At 42.3% G+C, this 19,846-nt stretch overlaps 1 protein-coding gene across 1 annotated transcript in view; it reads right to left on the bottom strand.

The window, feature by feature from the left end:
• LOC100558967 (leucine-rich repeat and fibronectin type III domain-containing protein 1) overlaps positions 1 to 19,846 on the bottom strand; it is a 157,415-nt gene that overhangs the window by 91,248 nt on the left and 46,321 nt on the right. The gene's annotated exons all lie outside the window — the stretch shown is intronic.

Raw genomic sequence — 19,846 nt, forward strand, 5'->3', positions numbered from 1 at the left:
AATTAGGTGCCTCGGCTTATATTCGGGTCGGCTTATACTCGAGTATATACGGGTAATTTTATTGGTATCTCGGCTTATACCGGAGTCAATGTTTTCCCAGTTTTTTGGGGGTAAAATTAGGTGCCTCGGCTTATATTCAGGTCGGCTTATACTCAAGTATATACGGTAATTTTAATTGGTATCTCGGCTTATACCGGAGTCAATGTTTTCCCAGTTTTTTGGGGGGTAAAATTAGGTGCCTCGGCTTATATTCAGGTCGGCTTATACTCAAGTATATACGGTAATTTTTATTGGTATCTCGGCTTATACTGGAGTCAATGTTTTCCCAATTTTTTTGTGGTAAGATTAGGTGCTTTGGCTTATATTCGGGTTGGCTTATACTCGAGTATATACAATAATTCTATGGTTAGAATAAAGAAAATAGTAAATGAATCCTATTGCCTTCCAGGAGTGGGTTAGGCTAGATGACCTCTAAGTGTCCCATCTCAATGTCTTCTCTTAATCTCCAAACTCTCCTTGTCCTTTTCTCCACCATCTTCATTCTTATTCTTGGCCTGTTTTCCTACATAAGATAGATAGATATTGATATATACGCACACGCCAAGCACGGTGCCTATTTTTGCAACCAAAAAAAAAGGAATCTCTCCCTCCCTTTGCCCTGCTTCGCAAAGCCTTTGAAGCTCTTCTCCCAACGGATGCCGTTTGGCTTTCCCCGGAGGCTGCGCTGTCTTCACATGCCGCGCCATGTGGGACTGCGTGTGGATCAGGGCCCCAGGCCCTCCGAGGCTCACGCAAAATCTATGTTAACGTGTGCGAGCAGCAGAGACATACAACGGTGCCAAAGCTATCTATCAGGTGCAAAAGTTAGTTTAGGTTGCTGGAGAGCGAGATATTAATTTACCAGGTGGTGCATATTTGTGTACAAGCTATAGATATATAGTAGGCATGTCCGATCGATGAAAAAAAATGTTTCAATTCTCGTTTCTAAAGTAGGGGGTAAAATAGAAAGTATTTCCGATTTTTTCACCCAAAAATTTCGGATATTTCTGAAAATTCGTAATGATTCTAAATGTTTCTAAAATGGCGGAAGCGCATGCGCATTCGCCAAAAAAAAAAGGAACTGGGGGGGGGGACTTTTACAGGGCTCTCCCACCCTCATTTCTTGAGCTATCCTCATCAACCCTAGCCCCCACCTTTGCGTCCATCGTGGAAGCTTCTGATTGGCCGGGGAGTGGCAGCCATGTTAGGCTGCGCTAAGCTCCCGTTCTAGGTAGGTTGCAGAAATAAAAAATATTTTTTAAAGATATTTTTAAAAATATATTTAAAAAAATTGGGGGAAAAAAAATTAACGAAACATTAAGAGACAATTAGAGAATGGGCCAACAATGGTTCGAATTACATTGCCGGTTGCGCTGTGAGACAATGTCCTCGAAATGCGTATCAAAAAGCGAGAACAATCCGAAATAATTCCGATATACGATTCAAAACGATTTTTTGGACATGTCTAATAATAGGCTTTTCATGTGCAATACATATATGTGTGTATGCATGTACCAGATATATATATATATATATATATATATATATATATATATATATATATATATAATTTTTTCAGGTGCAATGTGTGTGTATGTAGAAGCTATAGATATATCCATTTTTCAGGTGCAATACATATGTGTGTATGTGCATGTAGAAGCTATAGATATATGCATTTTTCAGGTGCAATACATATATGTTTGTGTGCGTGTACAAGCTATACATATATCCATTTTTCAAGTGCAATACATATGTGTGTGTGTGCATGTAGAAGCTAGAGATATATCCATTTTTCAGGTGCAATACATATGTGTGTGTGTGCATGTAGAAGCTATAGATATATTTGTTTTTCATGTGAAATACATATGTGTGTGTGTGCATGCAAAAGCTATAGATATATCCATTTTTCAGGTGCAATACATATGTGTGTGTGTGCATATAGAAGCTATAGATATATCCATTTTTCAGGTGCAATACATATGTGTGTGTGTGCATATAGAAGCTATAGATATATCCATTTTTCAAGTGCAATACATATATGTGTGTGCGCATGTACAAGCTAGAGATATATCCATTTTTCAGGTGCAATGTGTGTGTGTGCATGTAGAAGCTATACATATATTCATTTTTCATGTGCAATACATATATGTGTGTGTGCATGTACAAGCATAACATATATTCATTTTTCATGTGCAATACATATGTGTGTATGTGCATGTAGAAGCTATAGATATATGCATTTTTCAGGTGCAATACATATATGTTTGTGTGCGTGTACAAGCTATACATATATCCATTTTTCAAGTGCAATACATATGTGTGTGTGTGCATGTAGAAGCTAGAGATATATCCATTTTCAGGTGCAATACATATGTGTGTGTGTGCATGTAGAAGCTATACATATATTTGTTTTTCATGTGAAATACATATGTGTGTGTGTGCACGCAAAAGCTATAGATATATCCATTTTTCAGGTGCAATACATATGTGTGTGTGTGTGCATATAGAAGCTATAGATATATCCATTTTTCAAGTGCAATACATATGTGTGTGTGTGCATGTAGAAGCTAGAGATATATCCATTTTTCAGGTGCAATACATATGTGTGTGTGTGCATGTAGAAGCTATACATATATTTGTTTTTCATGTGAAATACATATGTGTGTGTGTGCACGCAAAAGCTATAGATATATCCATTTTTCAGGTGCAATACATATGTGTGTGTGTGCATGTAGAAGCTATAGATATATTTGTTTTTCATGTGAAATACATATGTGTGTGTGTGCACGCAAAAGCTATAGATATATCCATTTTTCAGGTGCAATACATATGTGTGTGTGTGCATATAGAAGCTATAGATATATCCATTTTTCAAGTGCAATACATATATGTGTGTGCGCATGTACAAGCTAGAGATATATCCATTTTTCAAGTGCAATACATATATGTGTGTGCGCATGTACAAGCTAGAGATATATCAATTTTTCAGGTGCAATACATATATGTGTGTGTGCATGTACAAGCTATACATATATTCATTTTTCATGTGCAATACTATATGTGTGTGTGCATGTACAAGCTATAGATATATTCATTTTTCATGTGCAATACATATATGTGTGTGTGCATGTACAAGCTATAGATATATTCATTTTTCATGTGCAATACATATATGTGTGTGTGCATGTACAAGCTATAGATATATCCATTTTTCAGGTGCAATACATATATGTGTGTGTGCATGTAGAAGCTATAGATATAGCCATTTTTCAGGTGCATGTAGAAGCTACAGATATATCCGATTTTCTCTAAAATCATAGTCCAGCATCCTAACCACTCCAACACACTGGCTCTTTGTGGCAAACTGGTATTCACTGGCGGTCTCCCATCCACAAACAAATGAACCAGGGTCGACCCTGCTTAGCAGAGGATTTGAACTTCAGCATCTCTTTGGCAAAGGTCAAGGTTTCCTCTGACGTTAAGTCCAGTCGTGACCGACTCTGTGGGTTAGTGCTCATTTCTAAGCCGAAGAGCTGGCGTTATCCACAGACACCTCCAAGGTCATGTGGCCATTGGCATGACTGCATGGAGCGTCGTTACCTTCTCGCCGGAGCGGTACCTATTAATCTACTCACATTGGCATGTTTTCGAACTGCTAGGTTGGCAGGAGCTGGGGCTAACAGCGGGTGCTCATTCCGCTCCCGGGATTTGAACCTGGGACCTTTTGGTCCACAAGTTTAGCAACTCAGTGCTGTAACACACTGTGCCACTATCTCTTTAACACATTTCAAATTAAATTTGGCCCACCATTTAGGATTCAAAGGAAGTGCGGCGGTTGTTTTGTTTTTTCCCCTTTACAGCCGTTGACAGCTGTCAAGATGCATTCCTTGAACTGCTTTTTATAATTTCTCAATAACAGACTGCCTTGTGGATCGGATCAAGTACAGTAGAGTCTCACTTATCCAACATAAACGGGCCGGCAGAATGTTGGATAAGTGAATACGTTGGATAATAAGGAGGCATTAAGGAAAAGCCTATTAAACGTCAAATTAGGTTATGATTTTACAAATTAAGCACCAAAACATCATGTTAGACAACAAATTTGGCAGAAAAAGTAGTTCAATACGCAGTAATGCTATGTAGTAATTACTGTATTTACGAATTTAGCACCAAAATATCATGATGTATTGAAAACATTGACTACAAAAATGTGTTGGATAATCCAGAACGTTGGATAAGTGAGATTTTACTGTATGTGCCGTGCATTGTTTTCGCCTCTCAGGCCTTTCCCAAACCCCTGAGAAGAAGTCTAGCTTGAAGTTTGGTCTGTCTTGAACACTTTGGATCCTTTTGAGTAGTGGGTGCATCTACACTGCAGAAATAATGCAGTTTGACAGCCCTTGTCCTGCCATGGCTCAATGCTATAGAATCCCAGGAGATATAGTTGTACAGGAGTCTCCGGTGGCTCAGTGAGTTAAAGCGCTGAGCTGCTGAACTTGCAGACCGAAAGAGCCCAGGTTCAAATCCGGGGAGCGGAGTGAGCACCTGCTGTTAGCTCCAGCAGGACAAACCTTTACCTTTATATTTATACCCTGCTCTCTATACAAGTTATATTTACATATTATATCATTAGCATAGCACAATATTAGAATTATATATTACTATATTGCACTATACCACTATACTGCAATATTATTAAGAATATTACATTTAATCTATATATATATAAAAGAGTGATGGCATCAGGGCACCGGACAAAACAACATAACTACAGGCCCCCCAACCTTGAAATTTGACAACACAACCCATCATCCACGGGTCTAGGTTTATACAACAAAAAGAAAAGAAAAATAAAGTCCTAATTAGAGGGAGAAGAATAATTGTTTTTATCCAATTGCTGCCAGTTTAGAGGGCTAAGCTCCGCACATAGACCCCCTCTGTCCTCACCACTTTCACAGTACACAAACAACCAAATGCATACTAAACATAAAGACAACCACACAACACACATTCAATACCACCACTACCTCAACAATTTCTCACCAACAACACCAGACAGCGCCACAGCAACGCGTGGCCGGGCACAGCTAGTATATGATATATAATTAATATTATTACATTGTATTATTATTAGTATTATATTGCATTACATTATAATATTAGTATGTGCCCCTGGTGGCACAGTGTGTTAAAGCGCTGAGCTGCTGAACTTGCGGACCGAAAGGTCCCAGGTTCAAATCCCAGGAGCGGAGTGAGCGCCCGCTGTTAGCTCCAGCTCCTGCCAACCTAGCAGTTCGAAAACATGCACATGTGAGTAGATCAATAGGTACTGCTGTGGCAGGAAGGTAACGGCGCTCCATGCAGTCATGCCAGCCACATGACCTTGGAGGTGTCTACGGACAATGCTGGCTCTTTGGCTTAGAAATGGAGATGAGCACCAACCCCCAGAGTCGGGCATGACTGGACTTAACATCAGGGGAAACCTTTACCTATAGTTGTACAAGGTCTTGAGCCAAAGGGTGCTGGTGCCTCACTAAACTACAACTCCCAGGATTCCATTGCACTGAGCCACAGCATTTGAAATGCTGTCAGACTGGATTAATTCTGCAGTGTAGAGTCAACGTATAGCCGTGCGATGTTCGGCACAGCATGCCTTGACTCAAAATCAGGGCCCAATAAAAGCAAGATTGGTTGTCGACAAACATTGCCGCCAGCTGCCAGGAAAAAATCTTTCCTTCTTGCAGAGAATATGAGTTGCCTGCTAATGTCTCTCCTGCAGAAGAAGAAGCAGCCCTCCCCCCATGGCAGGTATTTCAAGAGAAGGAAGGAAGGAAGGAAGGAAGGAAGGAAGGAAGGAAGGAAGGAAGGAAGGAAGGGAGGGAGGGAGGGAGGGAGGGAGGGAGGGAGGGAGGGAGGGAGGGAAAGAGGAAAGGATGGATGGAGGAAGGAGAGATGGATGGAAAAAGAAGGGAAGGAAGGAGAGAAGGAACAGAGAGAAGCAAGGGATGGAAAAAAGGAAGGAATGAAGGGGAGAAGAAGGGAAGGAGGGAAAGAAGGTACAAAGGACAGAAGGAGAGAAGGGGAGAAGGAGGGAAGGAAGGAAAGAGAGAAGAAAGGAATGAAGGAAGGAAGGAGAGAAGCGAGGGAGGAAAAGAAGGATGGAGAAAGGGAAGGAATGAAGGGGAGAAGGAGGGAAAGGAAGGAGAGATGGAGGAAGGGAGGGAGGAGAGATGGAGGGAGAAAAGGGGAGGAGAGAAAGGAAAAAAGAGAAGGAAGGAAGGAAGGAAGGCGAGAAGGGAGGGAGGAAAAGAAGGATGGAGAAAGGGAAGGAATGAAGGGGAGAAGGAGGGAAAGGAAGGAGAGATGGAGGAAGGGAGGGAGGAGAGATGGAGGGAGAAAAGGGGAGGAGAGAAAGGAAAAAAGAGAAGGAATGAAGGAAGGAAGGCGAGAAGGGAGGGAGGGAAAAAAGGATGGATAGAGGAAGGAGAGATGGATGGAAAAAGAAAGGAAGGAAGGAGAGAAGGAACAGAGAGAAGCAAGGGATGGAAAAAAGGAAGGAATGAAGGGGAGAAGAAGGGAAGGAGGGAAAGAAGGTACAAAGGACAGAAGGAGAGAAGGGGAGAAGGAGGGAAGGAAGGAAAGAGAGAAGAAAGGAATGAAGGAAGGAAGGAGAGAAGCGAGGGAGGAAAAGAAGGATGGAGAAAGGGAAGGAATGAAGGGGAGAAGGAGGGAAAGGAAGGAGAGATGGAGGAAGGGAGGGAGGAGAGATGGAGGGAGAAAAGGGGAGGAGAGAAAGGAAAAAAGAGAAGGAAGGAAGGAAGGAAGGCGAGAAGGGAGGGAGGGAAAAAAGGATGGATAGAGGAAGGAGAGATGGATGGAAAAAGAAAGGAAGGAAGGAGAGAAGGAACAGAGAGAAGCAAGGGATGGAAAAAAGGAAGGAATGAAGGGGAGAAGAAGGGAAGGAGGGAAAGAAGGTACAAAGGACAGAAGGAGAGAAGGGGAGAAGGAGGGAAGGAAGGAAAGAGAGAAGAAAGGAATGAAGGAAGGAAGGAGAGAAGCGAGGGAGGAAAAGAAGGATGGAGAAAGGGAAGGAATGAAGGGGAGAAGGAGGGAAAGGAAGGAGAGATGGAGGAAGGGAGGGAGGAGAGATGGAGGGAGAAAAGGGGAGGAGAGAAAGGAAAAAAGAGAAGGAAGGAAGGAAGGAAGGCGAGAAGGGAGGGAGGGAAAAAAGGATGGATAGAGGAAGGAGAGATGGATGGAAAAAGAAAGGAAGGAAGGAGAGAAGGAACAGAGAGAAGCAAGGGATGGAAAAAAGGAAGGAATGAAGGGGAGAAGAAGGGAAGGAGGGAAAGAAGGTACAAAGGACAGAAGGAGAGAAGGGGAGAAGGAGGGAAGGAAGGAAAGAGAGAAGAAAGGAATGAAGGAAGGAAGGAGAGAAGCGAGGGAGGAAAAGAAGGATGGAGAAAGGGAAGGAATGAAGGGGAGAAGGAGGGAAAGGAAGGAGAGATGGAGGAAGGGAGGGAGGAGAGATGGAGGGAGAAAAGGGGAGGAGAGAAAGGAAAAAAGAGAAGGAAGGAAGGAAGGAAGGCGAGAAGGGAGGGAGGAAAAGAAGGATGGAGAAAGGGAAGGAATGAAGGGGAGAAGGAGGGAAAGGAAGGAGAGATGGAGGAAGGGAGGGAGGAGAGATGGAGGGATAAAGGGGGAGGAGAGATAGGAAAAAAGAGAAGGAAGGAAGGAAGGAAGGCGAGAAGGGAGGGAGGGAAAAAGGATGGATAGAGGAAGGAGAGATGGATGGAAAAAGAAAGGAAGGAAGGAGAGAAGCAAGGGATGGAGACAGGGAAGGAATGAAGGGGAAAAGGAGGGAAGGAGGGAGAGAAGGGGAGAAGGAAGGAAGGAGAGATGGAGGGAGGGAAAAAAGAGAGGAAGGAGAGAAGGAGAGAGAGAGAGAGAGAGAAGGGCAGAGGTAAGGAGAGAAAGAGGGATGAAAAGAAGGCAGGAAGGGGAGATGGCTTACTATTATTACTATTATTATTGCTATTACTATTATTACTATTACTACTATTACTATTATTATTATTACTATTACTATTATTATTGTTATTATTTTATTATGACACAGCAAACAAGATAGATATGCTGGATTTCATATCACAAAATCACAAGTCGAACACTTCCCAAGTGTCTAGGACTGTGTGATGTATTTTCAGATGATGCGCGCAGATCCCAGCAGGGTGGCCTTTTGCAGCTGGCAGATCGTGATTTTGTCAATGCCTATTGTTTCCAAATGCCGGCTGAGATCTTTTGGCACGGCACCCAGTGTGCCCATCACCACCGGGACCACCTGGACTGGTTTCTGCCAGAGTCTTTGAAGTTCAATCTTGAGGTCCTGATAGCGGCTGAGTTTTTCCTGTTGTTTTTAGTCACCTGGGATGGCGACATCAATGATCCAAACCTTGTTCTTTTCCACAACCGTGATGTCTGGTGTGTTGTGTTCCAGAACTTTGTCAGTCTGGATTCGGAAGTCCCACAGTATCTTTGCGTGCTCATTTTCCAATACTTTTGCAGGTTTGTGATCCCACCAGTTCTTTGCTGCTGGGAGGTGGTACTTGAGGCATAAGTTCCAATGAATCATTTGGGCCACATAGTTGTGCCTCTGTTTGTAGTCTGTCTGTGCGATTTTCTTACAGCAGCTAAGGATATGATCAATGGTTTCGTCGGCTTCCTTGCATAGTCTGCATTTTGGGTCATCAGATTATTATTATTATTATTATTATTATTATTATTATTATTATTATTGAGAGGCAGGCAATTGCAATGGGTTTAGGGGCCAGTTTATGCCTTTTAGAGCCAGTCCTTAGGGTTGGGGTCAGCCAGTGCCGTAATTTATGGTGCCTTGCTATTGACCCATCTCCGAATCCAGGGCCATGGATGGAGAATGTCACCGTATGGATCTGGCCCGGCATCCCGCTGTGCTGCTGGCCTCTCTCTTTCCTTCCAGCCCATCCGTCTTGGCTGAAAAGGACACCGGGGTGGGGAGAGGGAGGAATTATTTATGCAGGCGGCAAAGAAAATCAATTTGGGGTGGGGGAGAGAGATGGGAAACAAAAAAAAAATCTATTTTCCAATTTGTTAAACGTGGCTTGTAAAAAAAAATCGCATAAAATTGATTAGGCTGCCGTTGCCAAATGGGGGGCTCCTTCTGAACCCATAAAGAAGCTGGAAAAAAAATTAAAAGCGCATATATGCCCTTCTTGTATTTAGGATGAATGCAGTTTGAGACCACTTGGATTCTCATGGCTCAATGCTACAGAATCCTGGGAGTTATAGTTTCACTAAGACTCCATCTATCTATACCATAGAATGGATGCAGTTTGTCACCACTTGAACCGCAATAGCTCAAAACTATGGAATCCTAGGAGTAGTAGTTTCACTAAGGATACAACTACACTGTAGAATGGATGCAGTTTGGCACCACTTGGACTGCCATAGCTCAAAACTATGGAATCCTTGGAGTTGTAGTTTCACTAAGGGTACATCTACACTGTAGAATGGATGCAACTTGGCACCACTTGAACCACCATAGCTCAAAACTATGGAATCCTTGGAGTTGTAGTTTCACTAAGGGGAGTAGACTCAAGGTCCTTCCACACAGCTATATTACCCATTTATAATCCAGTTCAAAGCAGATAATATAAGATTATAAATATAATATGAAATAATTACTGTAGTATAATAATACAGAACAATTTAATCTCTAAAACCCGGATAGTAAATAAAGAGCAACACTCTGAAAGCAGGGAAATTGGGAATTCCATAAAGGAAACAATCAGGGCCAGCTAACACTTCCCAACAAAGGATTCTCCCAGGCAGGAAGCAGCCAGGCTTTGAAGCTGCGAGGCCATTACATGCTAATCAAGGTGCCTAATTGCAGCATTCATACCTGCCACACGAGACTATTCACTGCTATTGAACCTGGCCAACCAAGAACTCCACAAGGTAGAAAGCGGCCAGGCTTTGAAGCAGTGAGGTTATTCAGTGCAATTCAACCTGGCCAGCCAAGATTTCCCCTAGATAGAAAACTCTCAGGTTTTGAAGCCACGAGGCTACTCTGTCCCATTCAACTTGCCCAAGGAAGGACGCCCTTATATAGAAAGCAGCCAGGCTTTGAAGCAGCGAGGCTATTCAGTGCAATTCATACTGGCCAAAAAAACATTTCCCCAGAACGCAGCCTTCCAAGCAGCAAGCCTACTCTATTGCATTCCAGATCACCAAACAAGGATTCGCATAAGAAGAAAACGGCCAGGCTTTGAGGCTGCAAGGCTATTCACCTGGCCAACAAATTATTCCCATAAGCCACAACAATATGTGGCATGGCACAGCTAGTTACATATACATACATACATATATATAATATATATATATATATAATACACACACACACACATATATTTGGGGTTCAGAGACGATACCAGCCCTAGGCTCTGGAACCAATGTAATATTCCTCATTAGCACAGACCAACAGTTTAATACTGGGCCGATCGTCTGCAACGATATTGGGATTAATTGTTGATAGCCAGCTCCAGAGTTTGAAATCCTGCTGGAAAGCCGCATCTTTTTAATCTGTGATTAATGAATTAATTGATTGTGGGGCCGATTAATCCCATTAAAGGCTCCCAGACGGAGGGAGGGAAGATTCGGTGTCTTTCCAGCCCACACTGATGAATACATATAGTAGAGTCTCACTTATCCAAGCCTCGCTTATCCAAGCCATTTTTGCAGTCAATGTTTTCAATATATCATGGTATTTTGGTGCTAAATTCATAAATACAGTAATTACTACGTAGTATTACTGCGTATTGAACTACTTTTTCTGTAAAATTTGTTGTAGAACATGATGTTTTGGTGCTTAATTTGTAAAATCATAACCTAATTTGACGTTTAATAGGCTTTTCCTTAATCCCTCCTTATTATCCAAGATATTCACTTATCCAAGCTTCTGCCAGCCCGTTTAGCTTGGATAAGTGAGACTCTACTGTACATTAATTGAGGCATCAGTAGGTTAAATGTTTTTGAATATTTACATTAAGCTCAAATTTAAGATAAGACTGTCCAACTCTGATCAAATCATGACTCTCATCTTCTTCAATGTAAATATGCTTATGTATCCTTTTAATAATAATAGAGTAAAATAATACATGTAATAATAATAATAATAATAATAATAATAATAATAAATAATAATAATACAGGAAAGTAATGCATGTAATAATAAATAGTGTAAAATAATAAATGCAGTAATAATAAGATCAGAGTGAAATAATAAATGTATTAATAATAATAATAATAATAATAATAATAATAATAAAATTAGAGTAAAATAAATGTAATAGTAGCAACAATAATAGAGAAAAATAATAAATGTAATACTGTAATACCAATAATAGGTAAAAAAAGGTAAAAGTTTCCCCTGACGTTAAGTCCAGTCGTGTCCGACTCTGGGGGTTGGTGCTCATCTCCATTTCTAAGCTGAAAAGCTGGCGTTGTCCGTAGACACCTCCAAGGTCATGTGGCCATAGGCATGACTGCATGGAGCGGCGTTACCTTCCCACCGGAGCAGTACCTATTGCTCTACTCACACTCTGGGGGTTGGTGCTCATCTCCATTTTTAAGCCGAAGAGCCAGCGTTGTCCGTAGACACCTCCAAGGTCATGTGGCCACTGGCATGACTGCATGGAGTGCTGTTACCTTCCCGCCGGAGCAGTACCTATTGCTCTACTCACACTCTGGGGGTTGGTGCTCATCTCCATTTTTAAGCCGAAGAGCCAGCGTTGTCCGTAGACACCTCCAAGGTCATGTGGCCACTGGCATGACTGCATGGAGTGCTGTTACCTTCCCGCCGGAGCAGTACCTATTGCTCTACTCACACTCTGGGGGTTGGTGCTCATCTCCATTTCTAAGCCGAAGAGCCGGCGTTGTCCGTAGACACCTCCAAGGTCATGTGGCCACTGGCATGACTGCATGGAGTGCCGTTACCTTCCCGCCGGAGCAGTACCTATTGCTCTACTCACACTCTGGGGGTTGGTGCTCATCTCCATTTTTAAGCCGAAGAGCCAGCGTTGTCCGCAGACACCTCCAAGGTCATGTGGCCACTGGCATGACTGCATGGAGTGCTGTTACCTTCCCGCCGGAGCGGTACCTATTGATCTACTCACATTGGCATGTTTTCGAACTGCTAGGTTGGCAGAAGCTGGGGCTAACAGTGGCTGCTCACTCCGCTCCTGGGATTTGAACCTGGCACCTTTCGGTCTGCAAGTTCAGCAGCTCAGCACTTTAACACACTGCGCCACCACCAATAATAACAGAGAAAAATAATAAATGTACCATATATTCCCGAGTATAAGCTGACCTGAATATAAGCCAACCAGGACCCTCACCTGAGTATAAGCCGAGGCGGGCTTTTTCAGTCTTAAAAAAAGGGCTGAAAAACTAGGCTTATACTCGAGTATATACAGTAAATTGGTGGCAAACTGCATTCATTCTGCAGTGTAAATGCACGCTTTTTCCTTCCATGTAGGGGAATCTCTTCCTCCTTCTTTGGAGGCTTCTTTGGAGGCTTTTAAGCAGAGGCTGGATGGCCATCTGTCGGGGGTGCTTTGAATGCGATTTCCTGCTTCTTGGCAGAATGGGGTTGGACTGGATGGCCCATGAGTTCTCTTCCAACTCTATTATTTTATGATTCTAGGGAGGCCGGCAATGGAAGTCAAAGCACAAGGGAAGAGCACGGACTTAGATGATCAGCCCATATGCAAGGTTTTCCTTGAGGCTTGTCTTAATTAGTCCATATGTCACTCGCCTCTAGCAGCCTCCAATTAGGTTAACATTATTGTTCTTTTTTTCTTCTTCCCCTGGACCAAATGCAAATAAAAGAGACCTGGGTGTGTATATCTGCATTGCTGGGAGACATCCAGAGTAAAAAAAGAAATTGGAGAGGAATCAGGTCATATAATGGCTTGAATGTCAGACTATGATGCTGGAAACTCTGCCATTAAGCAGGGAAGTGAATAATAGAACTCTAGGGTGCATCTACACTGCACTTTGGCACCACTTTCTACCCACTTTGGCACCAGGAAAGCTTTAGTGGTGTATTCCCACAACCTGCTGGTAAACTGGCTGGGATTTCTGGGAGTTGTAGTCCAAAACACCTAGGAACCCACAAGTTGAAAACCACTGGACTAGATGTCCTTTAGGGTCCTTTCCCACCCTGTACAGTCAAATAAATGCACTTTGATACAACTTGAACGGCCATGGCTCAATCAATGTTAAGGAATCGTGGTTGCTGTAGTTTGAAGGAAAGATCGGCAATCTTGGGTGGGAAAGACCTTGGAAAATTACAACTCCCAGGATCCCATAGCATTGAGCCACGACAGTTCAAGCAGTCTAAAATGTAGATGCAAATGGCATAACCCAGGGGTCCCCAAACTAAGGCCCAGGGGCCGGATGCGGCCCATCGAAGCCATCTATCCGGCCACCACGGCACAAGGGCAGAAGGGGGTTGGGCTAAATGAACAACCCTTATTATTATTACAACCCTTATTATTATTATTATTAAGATTGAGGCTGGGTGGCCATCTGTCAGGGGTGCTTTGCTTGTGCTTTTGGTGCACAAAGGCAGAAGGGGGTTGGACTCAATGGCCCAAGGGATCTCTTCAAACCCTCTTTATTATTATTATATTATTATTATTATTATTATTATTATTATTATTATTATTATTATTATTATTATTGACATTGAGGCTGGGAGGCCATCTGTCGGGGTGCTTTGCTTGTGCTTTTGGTGCACAAAGGCAGAAGGGGGTTGGACTCAATGGCCCAAGGGATCTCTTCAAACCCTCTTTATTATTATTATATTATTATTATTATTATTGACATTGAGGCTGGGAGGCCATCTGTCGGGGTGCTTTGCTTGTGCTTTTGGTGCACAAAGGCAGAAGGGGGTTGGACTCAATGGCCCAAGGGATCTCTTCAAACCCTCTTTATTATTATTATATTATTGTTATTATTATTGACATTGAGGCTGGGAGGCCATCTGTCGGGGTGCTTTGCTTGTGCTTTTGGTGCACAAAGGCAGAAGGGGGTTGGACTCAATGGCCCAAGGGATCTCTTCAAACCCTCTTTATTATTATATTATTATTATTATTATTATTATTATTATTATTATTATTATTAACATTGAGGCTGGGTGGCCATCTGTCAGGGGTGCTTTGCTTGTGCTTTTGGTGCACAAAGGCAGAAGGTGTTGGACTCAATGGCCCAAAGGGTCTCTTTCAACTCTCTTTTTTTGTTGTTGGTGGTGTTGTTGTTGTTGTTGTTATTATTATTATTATTGCTCGGTGGCCAACTATAGTCCGGCCCTCCAACGGTCCGAAGGATCGTGAACTGGCCCCCTGTTTAAAAAGTTTGGGGACCCCTGGCATAACCAATAAAAAATAAAATCTATTTTGATAACAAAAGATGCCAGTGCTTTATCAGGAACACTGGGAAATGTAGTTTTGCAAGGTCTTGAGCCTTCCGTGCCAAAGAGAGCTGGGTGACTCATCAAACTACAACTCTTAGAATGCCATCACATTGATGAGACACAATCCCTATTTGGCAGAGGACGCTAAAGACCTTCCAAACTACAACTCCCAGAATTCCATAGCATTGGCATGGCAGTTATTATTATTAATGTTTATTTATATCCTGTTTTTTCTCTCCACAAGGAGACTCAAAGCGGCAGTGGTGGTGTCAAACTGCGTTGATGGACATGCGCCCTTAATAAAACTACAACTCCCAGGATTCCATTGCATTGTGCCATGGCTATTATGATTATTATTTATATTTATTTTTATCCTGTATTTTCTCTCCACAAGGAGATGCAAAGCGACAGTGGAAGTGGTGTCAAATTGTACTGATGGACATGCGCCTTTAGTAAAACTGCAACTCCCAGGATATCATAGCATTGAGCCATGGCTGCTGCTATTATTATTATTATTATTATTATTATTATTATTATTGTATGACACAGCAAACAAGATAGATATGCTGGATTTCGTATCACAAAATCACAAATCGAACACTTCCCAAGTGTCTAGGACTGTGTGATGTATTTTCGGATGATGCATGCAGATCCCAGCAGGGTGGCCTTTTGCAGTTGACAGATCGTAATTTTGTCAATGTCTATTGTTTCCAAATGCCGGCTGAGATCTTTTGGCACGGCACCCAGTGTGCCCATCACCACAGGGACCACCTGCACTGGTTTCTGCCAGAGTCTTTGAAGTTCAATCTTGAGGTCCTGAGAGCGGCTGAGTTTTTCCTGTTGTTTTTCGTCAATGCGACTGTCACTTGGGATGGCAACATCAATGATCCAAACCTTTTTCTTTTCCACAACTGTGATGTCTGGTGTGTTGTGTCAGTCTGGATTCGGAAGTCCCACAGTATCTTTGCGTGCTCATTTTCCAATACTTTTGCAGGTTTGTGATCCCACCAGTTCTTTGCTGCTGGGAGGTAGTACTTGAGGCATAAGTTCCAATGAATCATTTGGGCCACGTAGTTGTGCCTCTGTTTGTAGTCTGTCTGTGTGATTTTCTTACAGCAGCTGAGGATATGATCCATGGTTTCGTCGGTTTCCTTGCACAGTCTGCATTTTGGGTCATCAGCTGATTTTTCGATCTTGGCCTGAATTGCCTTTGTCCTGATGTCTTGCTCCTGGGCTGCAAGGATCAGGCCTTCTGTCTCCTTCTTCAGGGTCCCATTTGTGAGCCAGAGCCAGGTCTTTTATTATTATTATTATTATTATTATTATTATTATTATTATTATTAATTGCCTTTGTTCTGATGTCTTGCTCCTGGGCTGCAAGGATCAGGCCTTCTGTCTCCTTCTTCAGGGTCCCATTTGTGAGCCAGAGCCAGGTCTTTTATTATTATTATTATTATTATTATTATTATTATTAATTGCCTTTGTCCTGATGTCTTGCTCCTGGGCTGCAAGGATCAGGCCTTCTGTCTCCTTCTTCAGGGTCCCATTTGTGAGCCAGAGCCAGGTCTTTTATTATTATTATTATTATTATTATTATTATTATTATTATTAATTGCCTTTGTTCTGATGTCTTGCTCCTGGGCTGCAAGGATCAGGCCTTCTGTCTCCTTCTTCAGGGTCCCATTTGTGAGCCAGAGCCAGGTCTTTTTTTATTATTATTATTATTATTATTATTATTATTAATTGCCTTTGTCCTGATGTCTTGCTCCTGGGCTGCAAGGATCAGGCCTTCTGTCTCCTTCTTCAGGGTCCCATTTGTGAGCCAGAGCCAGGTCTTTTATTATTATTATTATTATTATTATTATTATTATTATTATTATTATTAATTGCCTTTGTCCTGATGTCTTGCTCCTGGGCTGCAAGGATCAGGCCTTCTGTCTCCTTCTTCAGGGTCCCATTTGTGAGCCAGAGCCAGGTCTTCTCCTTATCAGCTTTTCCTTCAATTTTGTCAATATTGTTGTTATTATTATTATTATTATTATTATTATTATTATTATTATTATCATCATCATTATTATTAATACCCTGCATTTTTCTCTCAAGGAGACTCAAACCGTCAGTTGAAATGGTGTCAAACCGCAATGATGGACATGCAACCTTAATAAGACTACAACTCCCAGGACTCCATCGCATTGAGCCATAGGCAATCCAAATGGGCTCGAACTGCATTCACTCTACATTGTAGAAAACGCATTCTCTGTGGCACAACCGTGTCAAGTGTCGACCACAGAAGTGCCCCTGACCAGGATCAAGGATAAGCCAAGACGGGCACAGAAAAGAAGCTGGTGGGCTTCCAAATTGGCTGGCCATTGAAGCTGCCTGTTTTTCTTGGCCACTTTGCCAGCTTTGGTTTGCCCAGGCTGCTCCCAATTAGCCAAGGCCAGCGAGTGCCAACCGGGCAAAGGACGCCAACGCAAACTTTGGCCAGGCCGTGGAGTGGACAGCAGCTGGAGGGAGACGGCAAGATGATTATCCGCCTCGGATGGTTTGGTTGGGGCTTCACTAATTTCTCAATTTAGGAGGAAATTTACCCTGCCTGGTCTGGGATGTCCGAGATGGGACTGGGCTGCATTTGAATTTGGCATTTGCTCCACGGCAAACCAACTCAAGAAGGCAATTTATCCCCAAGGTAGTAATAACTGCATTATATGAGTCTATATTGATCATAACTGCATTGACTCTCTCTCAACACACAGCCTATATTGGCATAAAACAACAAAATTGGCACATACAAAAAGAAGTCACAGATAAAAAGAAAACATACTTAAAAGTTACTAATCTCAAGGAGAAAATTTGCAACAGTCTCACAAAAGAATGCACGAGAATTGTTCAGAATTGTAATTATGATGGGGATGGGCGATCTTAACCAAAGGCCTGGGTGAAGTATCCAAAGAAGGAGCTTCCACTACAGTCCGGGGCAGAGAGTTCCACTGCTGAACAGTTCTCACAGTGAGAAAGTTCTTCCTGATGTTCAGGTAGAATCTCCTTTCCTGTAGTTTGAAGCCATTTTTCCATTGCGTCCTAGTCTCCAGGGCAGCTCCTTCCTCCCTATGACTTCCCCTCACATATTGATACATGGCCCTCGTCATGGTCTTCTCTCAGCCTTCTCTTCTGCAGGCTAAACATGCCCAGCTCTTTAAGCTGCTCCTCATATGGCTTGTTCTCCAGACCCTTCGTCGAGAAGTAGCAGTTTTTAATGAAAGCATCAAGGCAGTGACATCTTCGACCCATCCCCTGTTTAGATATCAGTCAGCTTGTCACTGTCTTAAATCAAGGAACAGCTTTTTAAGATCCACAGAGATACTTGCAGGAACACCTCAGCAAGCGAGAGTCCAAAAGTGGCAGGTTAAAACTCGGAATCTCAATCCGTGGCTGAGACCAGATGAGAAATTCCATCCTAGCCACACAGAAGGCTGGGCGACTTGGAAGGAGCTGAACAGACTGTGCTCTGACACCATGAAGTGCAAAGCCAATATTCAGAAATGGGGCCAAAAAGTGGAGTCTACAACATGTGAGACTTCCCAAGTGTTTAGGACTGTGATGTATTATTATTATTATTGTTATTATTATTAACATTGAGACTGGGTGGTCATCTGTCAGGGGTGCTTTGCTTGTACTTTTGGTGCACAACGGCAGAAGGGGTTGGACTAAATGGCCCAAAACTCTCATTATTATTATTATTATTATTATTATTATTATTATTTTATTGTATGACACAGCAAACAAGATAGATATGCTGGATTTCATATCACAAAATCACAAGTCGAACACTTCCCAAGTGTCTAGGACTGTGTGATGTATTTTCGGATGATGCACGCAGATCCCAGTAGGGTGGCCTTTTGAAGTTGACAGATCGTCATTTTGTCAATGCCTATTGTTTCCAAATGCCGGCTGAGATCTTTTGGCACGGCACTCAGTGTGCCGATCACCACCAGGACCACCTGCACTGGTTTCTGCCAGAGTCTTTGAAGTTCAATCTTGAGGTCCTGATAGTGGCTGAGTTTTTCCTGTTGTTTTTCCACAATAATAATAATAATAATAATAATAATAATAATAATAATAATAATAATTAACATTGAGGCTGGGTGGCCATCTGTCAAGGGTGCTTTGCTTGTGCTTTCGGTGCACAAAGGCAGAAGGGGTTGGACTAAATGGCACAAGGGGTCTCTTCTAACCCTCTTTATTATTTTGTTCATGATTATGATTATTATTAACATTGAGGCTGTATTTGTTCCCGTTTTGTTTGTTTTTTACTTCAAAATAAGATATGTGCAGTGTGTATAGGAATTTGTTCATAGGTTTTTTAAAAACCATAGTCCAGTTCTCCAATGGTCTGAGCAACCGTAAACTGGCCCCCTGTTTAAAAAGTTTGGGGATCCCTGTTTTAAATCAGCTTCCTAAAATCCACAGATATACCCGCAAGAGCACCTAAGCAAGCGAGAGTCCAAAAGTGGCAGGCTAAAAACCGGAGCCTGAACCCATGGCTGAGACCAAATGAGAAATTTCATCCTGAGCCCTGCCACATACACAATGGAGGACCTTCTCACAACAACAGAGGCACCCGAAGTGGTCAAAGGACATTTAGTATAATGCTAAGCTTTTTACTTTGTTATTGCGTTGCATGACTCCAGGATCAAGAGTGCGGACTTGTTTAGCACAGCAACAGACAGACCAACGCTTCATCTAATTATAGTATAGATTTCATAGATTTCTAACCCGGCTGCTCAGGAAAACGAAGCCCTCGCAGACATATTTTAAGGCGCAGAACAAATAATCGGGCGATTAGAAACACTCAGAGTCCATAAATCATTAAATATACAGATACGATGGGAGTGCCAGATTTTCGTTAAATACGCGGTGCTCATAAATAAAAGTCTGGAATGAGCAAAACATGGAAATTGCTTGAAAGAGGGAGCTGAGCATAACTACCTCATAGCGGTGGTTTAGGGTGATCGGTGCTATGTAATCCTGGGATTTATAGTTTGCTAATTAAAGTAGAGCCAAACTGCCATGGCTCAACACTGTGGGATCCTAGGAGTTATAGTTTATATTCTTTCATGGAGAAAGGTTAAGTCCTTGTCAAACTACAACTCCCAAGATTCCATAGGATTGAGCCTTGGGAGTTAAAGTTGGGCCAAACTGCCATGGTTCAACGTTACGTTACGGAATGCTGGGAATTGTAGTTTGCTCTCTTTGGCAGGGATAGTTAAAGACATTGTAAAACTGCAACTC

Source organism: Anolis carolinensis, unplaced genomic scaffold, assembly GCF_035594765.1.
Source record: "Anolis carolinensis isolate JA03-04 unplaced genomic scaffold, rAnoCar3.1.pri scaffold_10, whole genome shotgun sequence".
In the NCBI taxonomy this organism is placed as follows: domain Eukaryota; kingdom Metazoa; phylum Chordata; class Lepidosauria; order Squamata; family Dactyloidae; genus Anolis; species Anolis carolinensis.